The sequence below is a fragment of the Homalodisca vitripennis genome, chromosome 7, assembly GCF_021130785.1.
Source record: "Homalodisca vitripennis isolate AUS2020 chromosome 7, UT_GWSS_2.1, whole genome shotgun sequence".
Lineage (NCBI taxonomy): Eukaryota > Metazoa > Arthropoda > Insecta > Hemiptera > Cicadellidae > Homalodisca > Homalodisca vitripennis.
In genome coordinates, this window is record NC_060213.1 from 105872606 (window position 1) to 105884449 (window position 11844).

The following is an 11844-nucleotide window of genomic DNA, read 5'->3' on the forward strand; positions in this document are numbered from 1 at the left end:
GTAGGCCTCTGAGTTGATTGTTTCGCCTCTCGGCATGAACTCCACATGGATTAGGCCTTTTCGGTCCCAAAAAACTGTTGCCATCAATTTCCTGGTGTTCAAATTTGGTTTTTCTTTCCTGTTTTTTGTTGGTGAATTCGAGTGATGCCATTCCATTGACTGGAGCTTTGTCACCGTAAACTGCCTTAATTTGCCTATAAATTTCAATAGGTCGAACATTCTGTGCATTCAGAAACCGTATCACACTACGCAGTTCACACTTGGCGGGATTTTCAATTAACGCCGCCATTTTAAACTTTCACAGGAGACGCAAACGTGACCTCACGGTACCGCTACTCAGCTCACACTGAGGCAGAAGGTGTGGCTAACGAACAAGCTATCTACCGCGGTGGTGGGTGAACTGCGCCGCCCGTGATGCGCAATCGTTCTTTACTTTCTGGACGACCCTCGTATGTTAGAAGATATAACAAAACTCGACTCAAACTAAATTTTTACATTTTAAAAATGTTCAAATTTACCAAATATACTAGATAGGCTAGATAAATGCAGCCACATACACTCATAGAGTTTGAAAATTATAAACATGTTTTAATTTACACAAAATTATTATTCAGGAATAAAAAACTGTATTAAGATTTTGTTATGGAGCTATGGTAATATTCAGTTATACATCACATTTATAATAGTAGATTTAATAGGGGAAGAGGTCTGATTATCTTTGATTCAAAACCTTATCAGTCTTAGTTTTAAATAAATATTTAGTCATAATTATTTAAGTTTGGTGGATCTTACATTTTGTAATATATCTACTTAAAAAAGTAAATAGGCAGTTATATTTGTCTGCAAAAATAGAGTAATTTGTCAGGTTGTAACTCCTACACAAATAAAAATGTCGTAAAATAGATTCCATATATTTATTCATGAGAATGTGGCGGGTTCCTCTTTCTGTTTTAAAGATTATATCTAAATCCAAGATGACTGCTGTTATTGCCATATCTCCTTTAGAGTCGGCTGTTTTTAAATAAAACCTTGAGTTTTTCCTCATATAAACAATAAAGTACACCAAAGTTTTACAGTTTTTGCCGAATAACCCATAAAAATATTGGGAAAACTAAAGCGTTTGGATGCTCACTAATTATATCTTTAAAAATAAAACATCTCCCATACTTCTACAGTGGAACCTTGATATATCAAACCTCAATATATCGATTCCTTGATGAATCAAAGTTCATCATTCCCCTTCAAAATGCCAATGCTAATTTTACCTCTGTATATTGGATGGTTTTATGTAAATAACCTCAATATATTGAATTTTCAACCTTAATTTGTCCTACTATTAAATTCTATATAACAAAGATTTTGTTTATCAGTGCAACGAACCGAAGTACAATACTGTAGTTTTCATGTTGAGACTTGAAACTCCCATTAAATACACTATTTTGTTTTCTTTTGTCACTTCACAACAATTGTAAACCTGTATATTGTAAACCTGACTCCCCAAACAGATTTGAGATATCAAACAGCAACCAGTTTTTACTGATTATAGTGGAACCTTGATATATCAAACCCCAATATATTGAATACCTCGATAAATAGTTAAATAAAAGTTATTTTCAAAAATACCAGGGATTTTACCACTCAGTATTGCTGAAGGACACCAGGGCTATTAAATAGATATGCAGGAGTTTATTAAAGAAATTGTTAAAATTACAAATATTATGGTATTTTATACTTTTTGTTCCTGTTAGCAGAGAAACAAATTTCCTAGTAAACAATACATTTTAATGTAATTCAATTTTACAAATTAAAAAATACAGATTTTTTTTATTTTTACTTAGGAAAAAGCACTTTGAACAAATTATTCTCCTACCAAATATAATATCAACTGAAAAATCAAATTAAACTGCTTACAAGCATAACAAGTTCTAACATATTTTAGAAGCTGTAAACCTTATGCTGTTTTTTAGAAAGCTCTATTTTAACTTTTTTTGTTTGTTTTACACTCAATTTTAAACTAAACAAATAATTAATCTTATAAAATTGCTATAAATATTTGTTTTTAATAATTTGGTTCATTTTGATTGTTTATATACCAATGAATTTATAATACATTAAAAAATTATTGTAGAATGTTTACAGCAAACGTCTGTATACAGTATACAGAGGTCATCATTCTTCGGTAGTTTGTGATGCTAGGAAACTATACAAGAGTAGTGGACTCATACTAAACTTCGATTTATCAAGATTCCACTGTATATAATGAGTAAAAATGTGGTTGCTGAAAATCGTGTAATAAACATCAACTATGAAAACATTTATAAAGTAAACAGTTGTCTGTAAGCTGAGAACTTAAAAAAAGAAGGAAGAAGACGCCTTCTCACAAGTGACCAGTAATTATTTTATCAGATTATCTAGACACATAACTTAGCGTAAACACTATTAACAATATAGTAAATGCTATAGGAAAACTGTTTTAATCCTGTATGTTTATTTGTTGTTCCTGTTTTTATATATATATATTGCTTATGTTAAATGTGCATATAAAACTGTATTGTTAACGTTGGCTTGTAATTTTTAATTTCTATTTCAATTCCTACTTAATTGATAATCTTTATGTCTATAATTCGCAGATGAAATATTTCTATAATAAAAAAATGTTTTGCAACAGATAGATTGGAAAAAAGTAAATTGGAAATGCATCCAATTTTTAGATCCTCAATTACTTCCTGAGAATGTCCACTAGGCCTGCAATGCAATAATGTTCTTGTATAAAGTTTGTTAATAATAAACTTGTTTCTAACTTTTAATTCAATGAAATGATATGCTTTAGTTTTGATGAGGATTCTACACCATTCAACATAGTTCTTCATTTAACCTTACTGTTGATTTTTGCAACATTAACATCTATCATATTTAAATGTACTGAAAACCAGAAGTGGATTGCGTTTTTAATGATCTGTTAAATCATTAACAAAAATTATTATTATACTGTTAAGACCCAGTCGTGGAACATAAAAATACCTAAAGAGCTGTGCTTTCTAATGCTTTGTATAAACTGTTTCCTAGAAGACAAAAATAAAAGACCGGTAAGACACTTTGAAAAATAATGCTTTTTCTCAAGTATGTATTCAAACAAAGAGAAGTAGGAAGTATTGAAATCCTAAAGCAATTTGGAGAAATCATTTAATCTAATAACAATTATGCAATTGCTGATCAAACAAAAAATACTTTTCAAAACGTTTTGTAGTGCAGACAATTTATTAAGTTTAATAAAAACTTACGTTAGTATTTTAATCAAAACCCCTGTTTAATGGCTTCTAATAATCCTGCATATGGAATAAAACCAATGAAAATTGCACAATAAAATTGTTATCCTTCTGACAACTTTTCATTTTGTATTACTGAAAATTATTGATTTAATTATTTAAAACTATTCTTCGTATCAAGTTTCTTTTCAATGTTGGAATTATTGTGAAAAGAAGGATTTTTTGGACGTTTGCCATTATACAGTGATACAAATCACCGAAATGTAGTTATTTGTTGGGTTATTTAGTCACCTGAGGAAGATATCGGATTGCAGATCTTGAAACTATTGTTATGGATTTCTTGCATCCCTAAATGGTGGCGAGTGTCCAAAAATATCCTGTTTACTTCACAGTTGAAACAATTTATCAAATTTCAATCCATTCTCAATGAAAAATTTCAACTTCAAAAATTACCGTTTTTAATCTTAATAATTAATCAAAATTTCTATCAAATAAATCAGAACACAGATTTTATTTTACCTAGAAGATATTTTTAGTACAGAACTGTACAGCCTATCATGTTTTATAAATAGTTTAAATGATAGGAGGCCTGTTACAGCTTTTTCATCAAATTTAATATTTTGTTATGTTGTTGATTAGTATCTATTTTATGTTTTGTGTTACAAGCCTTAAAGTGAAATTTTAACATTTCGTAAAACAGGTAATTATTAGGTTGCTCAAGTTTTGCATAATTTTTATCTGATTAGTTTCAGCTACCAAACTTGATAAAACATTTCCATTTTGTGTGTTTTGGAATTTGTGTAAATGACCAATGGAAAAACTGCAAAGTATTTTATAGAGAAAGTATTTGTAAAATTGAGATATTTATTTGTTTGTACATGAATGTTTATTTGTTATATATAGTTTTATACTATGAGATATATATTGTTATATGACTAGCCCGGTGCGTTTTAGACTAGATTAGCACGCCTGTACGTATTGTAACAGCTGCACAAGTCTTTGTACAAATTGTATCACATTGTAATATACTGATATTACCAAACACTGAGGTTTTATTTCCTCCCACTGTCTTTATCTGTATGTTTTTCATAACATGTTTCTTCATTGGTGGTAGGAGGGACACTGTTAGGTACTGTAATATTTCTTGGAGTTTACTTACCTAAAAGTCTAGTTGTTTAGGTTGAAAATGGATGTGTATATATTATATAACTAACCATTTATGATCGGTATTATACTTGTATGATTGCCCTCTCAGATTTCAGGACCACAAAGGTGGTTGTTCTCTGCGTCGTCAGTGACCCATGTTCTGCCCCTCAGCTTGGCAGGCCACACCCTGTGCCCCTCGCTGCTTTTACTGTTTAGCTCGTCATACCACTGTTGCAGAGTTATAAAATTCAATCCTTATCCAGTTGTGGTTGGAAAGTGCTGCAATCTCTCGGCCAAATAAGTAACTAAATTAATACTTCTCTATTTGCAATACATACTACAGTAAACATTGTTCGGAATTGTTTGTATCAGAGTGTTAGTGTCACTATAGCTGTAATAGTGTATCCTGTAAATTTATTAAAATTCTACTGCATTTGGTGGGGGTGAAGCGCAAATATTTAAATGAGTTTATATTCTGTTAATATTAAAGACCTACTTGAGACTGATTGTATTTTCATTCTGCAAATAAAAATAATTTAAAAGTAATATCAACCTATAACTTAAATTACATATTACTTGATTCATTTAAACAACCAATTGGTTAAGTTTAAACCTTAAAGGTAATAAATGGTAAATTATTTAAGAAATTCGTTTAAGTATGTCATGTAGAGGCAAAGGTCAATACTGCCACAAAGTGACGTACATAGTTACGTAAGCGCCAAGTGGTGACGCAGAACTCAGCCAATGATGTGTGGTCCGGCGAACTGAGAGGACAACCACAGAGATCTGAGCTGAACAAGAGAAGTTTTGGCCACATTACTGGTCTCCCGTTCACAAAGGGTTGTAAAATTAAATGTTGCAACAAACTATATTTATACATTTACAGAAACTTTGTAGATGGTTTGCAGCGGTGACTATATATGGCCTTTCTAAATTATTAGGCCCTAATTTTCTATAAGATGTCCATGAATAAGTCGTGCATGAATCCCTTAGTGAACATGTATTTTTATTGTGAATCCATCAAATTTTATTTGTTTGAAATTTTGGATGTAAAACAAGAGCTATAACCTACTAAAGTTTTAAAAAATTAGATATATTTACATGTTTAAGAGCAATTGTGAAAGGAATTTCAAATAAAATAAAACAATCAAATGACGTTATTTAATAATTAAATTATTGTATTATTAGTATCGTGTTTACGATCAGTATTAAAGCCGTAGTATAGTTAAATTACCAACATAAGTGTAATATAAAAACTTAATACTATGGAAATAATGAGCACGTAGTCGATAACCAAGAAGGTTGATTGGGGATGGCTGTATATTTTTGTAACCAATACAGATAAAGCATTAATACTGAAGACATCAATAATGTATGTGAATATCTATTTTTAGGCAAATATAATTTTTATCGTCATATCAGTGAACGGTCACCAAGAAGCAGAATAAAATTATAAATGCAAGCATATATGAATAGTACACCAAAAGATTAAAACTATTTTGAGAAACAGAATCCGACCTTAAACGATTCAATCTATACAGCATTGTGTTCTCATAAAAGACATTGTATTCAATGCCTTTTAGTAGTCCTACTTGACATTAATGTTTCGTAATACTATTATCGTATAATATGCTGTAGTCCACTTAATAGTCATTCCTCTTTTTTTTATTAAATTTTAAATTATTTATACAATAGTTCTTAAACAAATTAATAAACAATAAATTATTTTATATCAATCACTTAGAGTGCTTGCTCAATAGTAAATTTTAAAATTGGAAAATGGAGGCCAAATTTTCAAATTTAAAATCATATTTTTACTTGTAACTACAAAGTAAGTGAAGTTCCCTCATTTTAACTTTTCATAAATTCAGTTTTTTTTTAGATGCCAATGGTGGATGCCATTTTTTAATTTAGCTCCATAACATGTTAAAATTCAAATACTTGTACACTCTTATTTTTATTATGAGAGAAGTCTCATCTTAAAGGTCATCATGATGTGGATTCTACGCCCTTCAAAGAGATGGCTGCTTTGGAGGATCATGCCGGGAGGAGTAGTTGGCGATTGGCTGCGATGCTAACTCGCATAGTGAAGTGTGGGGCAGCAGCGACACAAATAGCAGAGGAAAGCGCTTCTGGAATATACTGTATAATATCCCGTAATCTAGAGATCGTTAATGTGGGTAATGCTCCTACATTTCGTACTGAGACATGAAAGGAAGCGATAGATGTGATATGATGGTGGAGGTTGATCATGATCAACTATATTTTTCTTTTTCAACTTCCTGATGTCTAGCAATGTAATTTGACACACTCGCGTCTTATACTTTCAATAGACGCTTAACTATTTCATGTCAAACTATCAGATAATTTATATACTGATTATAAGTACTATATATGTGATAAGACGTTTGTGAACTAAATACGAGATTCTATAAAAATAAACCGTATAGAGTATGGAAAGACTCAACAGAATGTAACGCAAGTGGTAGCGTACAATCGGAACGATTCTTTTTGTTTTATCCTAAAATCAATAGAGCTCTTACTTGGACCAATAACAAACAAACTAGGGCAAAAATAGTGTTATTTTTTTAAATTTAACACAATGGTGTGTTAAGTTTGGTAAGAATTTCAGAAAAAATCTTTCATTTTCTATTAATCTTGTCCATTAATAGAACAAGATTAATGGGGGGGTGAGGTAGACCACCCGTGCAGTATTTAGCAGGATGACTATTTTGTGTATTAACATAAAACAAAGAGCTTTCCCCATAAAACACCCATAGTGAGTCCATTGAAAATATGTTCATCAAAATCTGTGAACAAGATGTTCCAAAATTAAAGAGTTGAATGTTCAAATCTAAAATTTTTTAGATGTAAGCATAGGGCAAACCATACATAATTTTAAAGGTCTTTTTTAAAAGGAACTAATAGGATAAAAACAGAATTCATTTATCTCAATCTGTTTCAAAATGGTGGCCGTTTTTTTTTAATTAGCAAACTCCAATTTTGTGTTAGAAATATAATTAATTTGAACTATAAGTTCAAAACCTAAAATAAGAATTAATAGCAATTTTGCTTAACCTCAGGTCCTCTTAATCATGAATACTGAAAAATGGGTACATGATGACATTCTAATGATACGAGTATATGACTAATTCAATTTAAAAAATGTAGGACTTATCATATTACATCACAAGTGCTTTCACTAAGAGAGCTAAGAACTTTGACTTTAGAGTTCCTCTACATTAGTCTAAAATAGTTCAAGTGTTCCTGAAATCGTGAGAGCTATTCAATTAAATAGATGGCATGTTCCACAAAAATTGTGGGCGAAGCCATGAGTATGTGCTAGTTAAGTTATAAATGAAAAATCCTTGTTAGTTGAGGTAATTTCAAAATTATTTTGGTTATGTTGAATTGCGTGAGCAGATAATGGTTTCATATAATTTTGGTTAACAATATCAAATCATTGATCAGTTATTCCTACAAGAGTAATTTAAGGAAGAGCGATTGTTTTTTCAACATAATCTTTGGGCCTTTATTTGTCCCAAAGATTAATATATACATTTACTTTGGGTAAAGAGGTGGAAATAAAAATCTTAACTTCCTGCTGTGCCTTACTGTTCAATAGGCATACGTTAGAGCTAAAGTATATTCACTCTACATCAAATGGCTTTTGAGGTAATGTATGAACAAACCTATGTAGACATACACACAAGACCTGAAATTTTCAAACTGGCCCAAATTACTAATAATATTCACGATTAGTTTAATTCCCTAAAGGGAATAATACTATAATGCCCTAATGGGAATACTATAAATAATATTTATGCCCAGGCCCGTGCTGGGTACGTCGAAAGGGGGGGGACAGGGGTGGTGAGGGCGTCAACCAACTGGGACACGGGGGGTTTGGGGGGTATTCCATACCCTCCAGGTTGGCAGGGGGTCAGGGGGTTCCCCCCCAGGAATTTTTGAAAAAATAAACACCTAAAAACGTGTTTTTAAGCTACATCAAGCACATTTTTCTTCAAGCAGTAACGAAGAAAATTTACACTTTAGCAAAGACCTGTTCATTGTAAAAATATTACAAATAATGCACACAAATCAAAGGTACAAAAAAATTTAATAAACCACTTAAATCTGCGTTTTTTACCTTATTTGACACTTACAAATTGTAATGAACGAACATTGCTTATTTTTGTGCATTATCAATTTAAAAAATAAGAATGAAACCAATAAATTTGAACGTATATACCTCGTAAAAGGAAAATAAATAAATGGTAGTTAGTTGCTAACACTTTGAACTAATTAAGTTGTTTATGTTTTCAAGCATCTCCTCTTTCCTACCCTCCCCCAACACGACTGCGTTATAGAATTGCCCACTGCCACTGCGCAAATGTGTAGACCCGCTCAGTCAGCAATTCGGCAAGGCTTACATGTTACATTTTAAACAACATTTTAACTCAAACGAGTTTCCATCGTTTGTATTATAGTGTCTACAACACAGTTATAGACAGTTATCCTGAAAGAAGTATCTTCAGGAGAAGAGGCAACACTTTCATCACTACATTTTTCACCGGCCATTTTTTTTACTATCCTTGACCTTGACTTTTTGAATGTAGTTTCCATCATCAAATCTTTCAGATCCTCAAATTCTGAGGACGCCTCGATCTTCTCATTGAATTTCCTAACGAATGTGTGTGCTGCTTCTAGAGTTTCATAAAACCTATTTCGCAGGTCTTTCAGTTGCTGACTCCAGGCTTGAGCAAAGTCAAGATTCTTCGTTTGGAGGTAGTCTGATAACGGTGTAGTAACTTTAAATATTTGCAGGAAGGTCATTGCAATAACTGTTGTTTCAAACTCTAGAAACTTACTAAGAAGTCCTGTTGCACTACTCCTGACTGTAGTGTTAAATTCAGGGGACAAGGAAATCTTTTGAAACGCTACGGTCAGTTCATGGAATACATGTTTGGCTTGATGTGAAGGGTCAAGTGGGGTGCTTGTTGTCCAATTATCAATCCTGCCAAATATCTTAGTGGTAGCATCACTCTTACTCCGCTAACGTGTAGCACCAATAGCGCCGAGTTTAAAAACAGGATTTTCTGCTGAATAAAACTGTTGTCTCTTTAATGATTCCTTTAAAAATACTTGTGCCTCTTGGAGCAAACCAAAAAATGTGATCGTTGAAGTAAGTATTTGTGCTGTATCAGTAAGAACTAGGTTTAAAACATGAGCGTAGCACCAAGTGTGTATATGGTTCGGAATTCTCTCCGACAATTTCGTAGTTAAGCCTGCATAGACTCCACTCATATTTGACGCCCCATCAAAAGCATTAGCTATACAATTTTCCACTGGGATTCCGACATTTTTCAATGTATTTTCTAAAGAATCCATCAGAGCATCGGCTTTAGTTGATGATACACATTGTAAAGCTATCAGTCTTTCCTGCACTTGGCCTCCGTTTACGAACCGAACAACGTATGAACATTGATCATTTCCTGATATGTCTATTGTAGTGTCCATTAAAATGGAGAAGTTTACCGCTTCCTTCACTTGAATTGATATATTACTTACAATTTCATCACAAAGAATTTTAACAATTTTAATCAATGTTGTATTGCTGAGAAATGTCACGTGGCTACCTCTTCCGACTACCTTTTTCTTCTCTCCTGTTTCCTTTTCCTTTTTAGCTCTTTTCTCGAATGATTTTTGGCTTTTTCGTCTAGTTTCAAGAGGGCGCCGGTTTACCTTTAAGGCGAGGGCGCAGGGGGACACGTCCCCCTGTCCCCCCGGGCCAGCACGGGCCTGTTTATGCCTGCTTTGATTTCGCACTATAAATGTAAAAAAATTGAAAATAATGGTTAGATTAATTAAATGTATGGTTGTGCTGTCATAAAACAATGTTTACACAGTTGATTACATTTAACAGGAACTTTCAATTCATATTTCGCAACTTTACAGAGCAAGATGGGATTTATCACTATTTCAGAGACCAGTGGGGCATAGCCCAGAGGGACTTTAGAAAAAAGAATAGGCCTACATTCATACCAGGGACACTAAGAATGTCTACATAAAATTTCAGTACTATCGGTTGAATATTTTACGAATGAAAGCAAAACAAACAAACAAAGGCACTTTCGCATGTATAATAGTATTATTAGGATGTGTGGTGGGATATCATTAACTGGTGTGATGGATAAGCCTTAGTGCCAACCCCACCAAGGCTGCCGTAGTTGCCTTTACAAGAAGGCGTCAGTTGGAGGGTATTGATCTGTTCTTATTGAAAGGCTCTTTCATGAAATTAAAGTTTGAAGTCACTTGAACCTAGGCGTCATCCTTGTTAGATCGAAACTGGGAATCCCACCTGGAAAGTGTTGTTGCCAAATGGAAATGGTTCTTTATGCAATGCAGATGCGTGATAGGCAGGTATTGGGGACTTAAAACCTTATGTCTTCTGGTGGCCAAAACGGAGGTCAGGATAGTGGTAGCTATTCTGGCTAGCATCCAAAAGATGGCTTGCCTTGCTATCACTGGGGCCTTTCCAAGTTCACTAATGTCTTCAGCAGGTGGGGCTTTGATCAACCTCTGGCTACAACAGTGGGGATTGCAAAATTAGCATCCTTGCTTTGCACATGATCTCTCATCTGATGCCTTAGACTTTCCTTAGGGTTGTGATACCTTCTAGGGAGGCTCAGTCAGAGGGAAAGAAAACCTTTTCCACTAGCAGAATTCACAGCCATTATTGAATGTGCTCGGGAGAATCTCTGTTAGCGGTATAGAAGTAAGACAATTACCATTTTCACCAATAGCCAGGCAGTATTGTAGGCGTTAGACCCTTGAATGTTCAACTCCAAACTTGCCTGGGATTGTTATCAAGATTTTTTTTCTTCACTTGGTAGAATCAACAATGTAACTACATGCTGAGTTCCTGGTCAAAGCCCTGGCCAACTTGGGCTCAGCGTCCAACATGACGCATCACAAAATAATCAAATAAAATACTGACTGGTTAATAATATAATGTATATTTTTATAATATTTTAAAAATGATAATATGCAGAAACAACTATGCAGTGAAAACAGCAGGAAAAACATTCAAGGGTCAATGATATGCTTGTTTACAACACAGTAACAGAACAAGTGACTCACATCATGGAGGGTAGTAGCAGAGGGCATATGGTGGGAGTGGTAGAACAGTCTCTTCCCCCTCCTCACCCCCACCCAGACCCAATAACAAGGGACGAGTTGGCGCAAAGCTAATAGAAAAATAAATATACCAGAATCACCTTATATATCAAGCACGACGATATAACCTTCGGTTTACCATGATAACACAAGGAGTATATGTACATCGTCAGCATTTACCTGATTCTCGGCCACAGACGCCTACAGCACTTAAGGGATTAAGGCTAAGAAAGTTGGATAAAATTAATAGACTGCA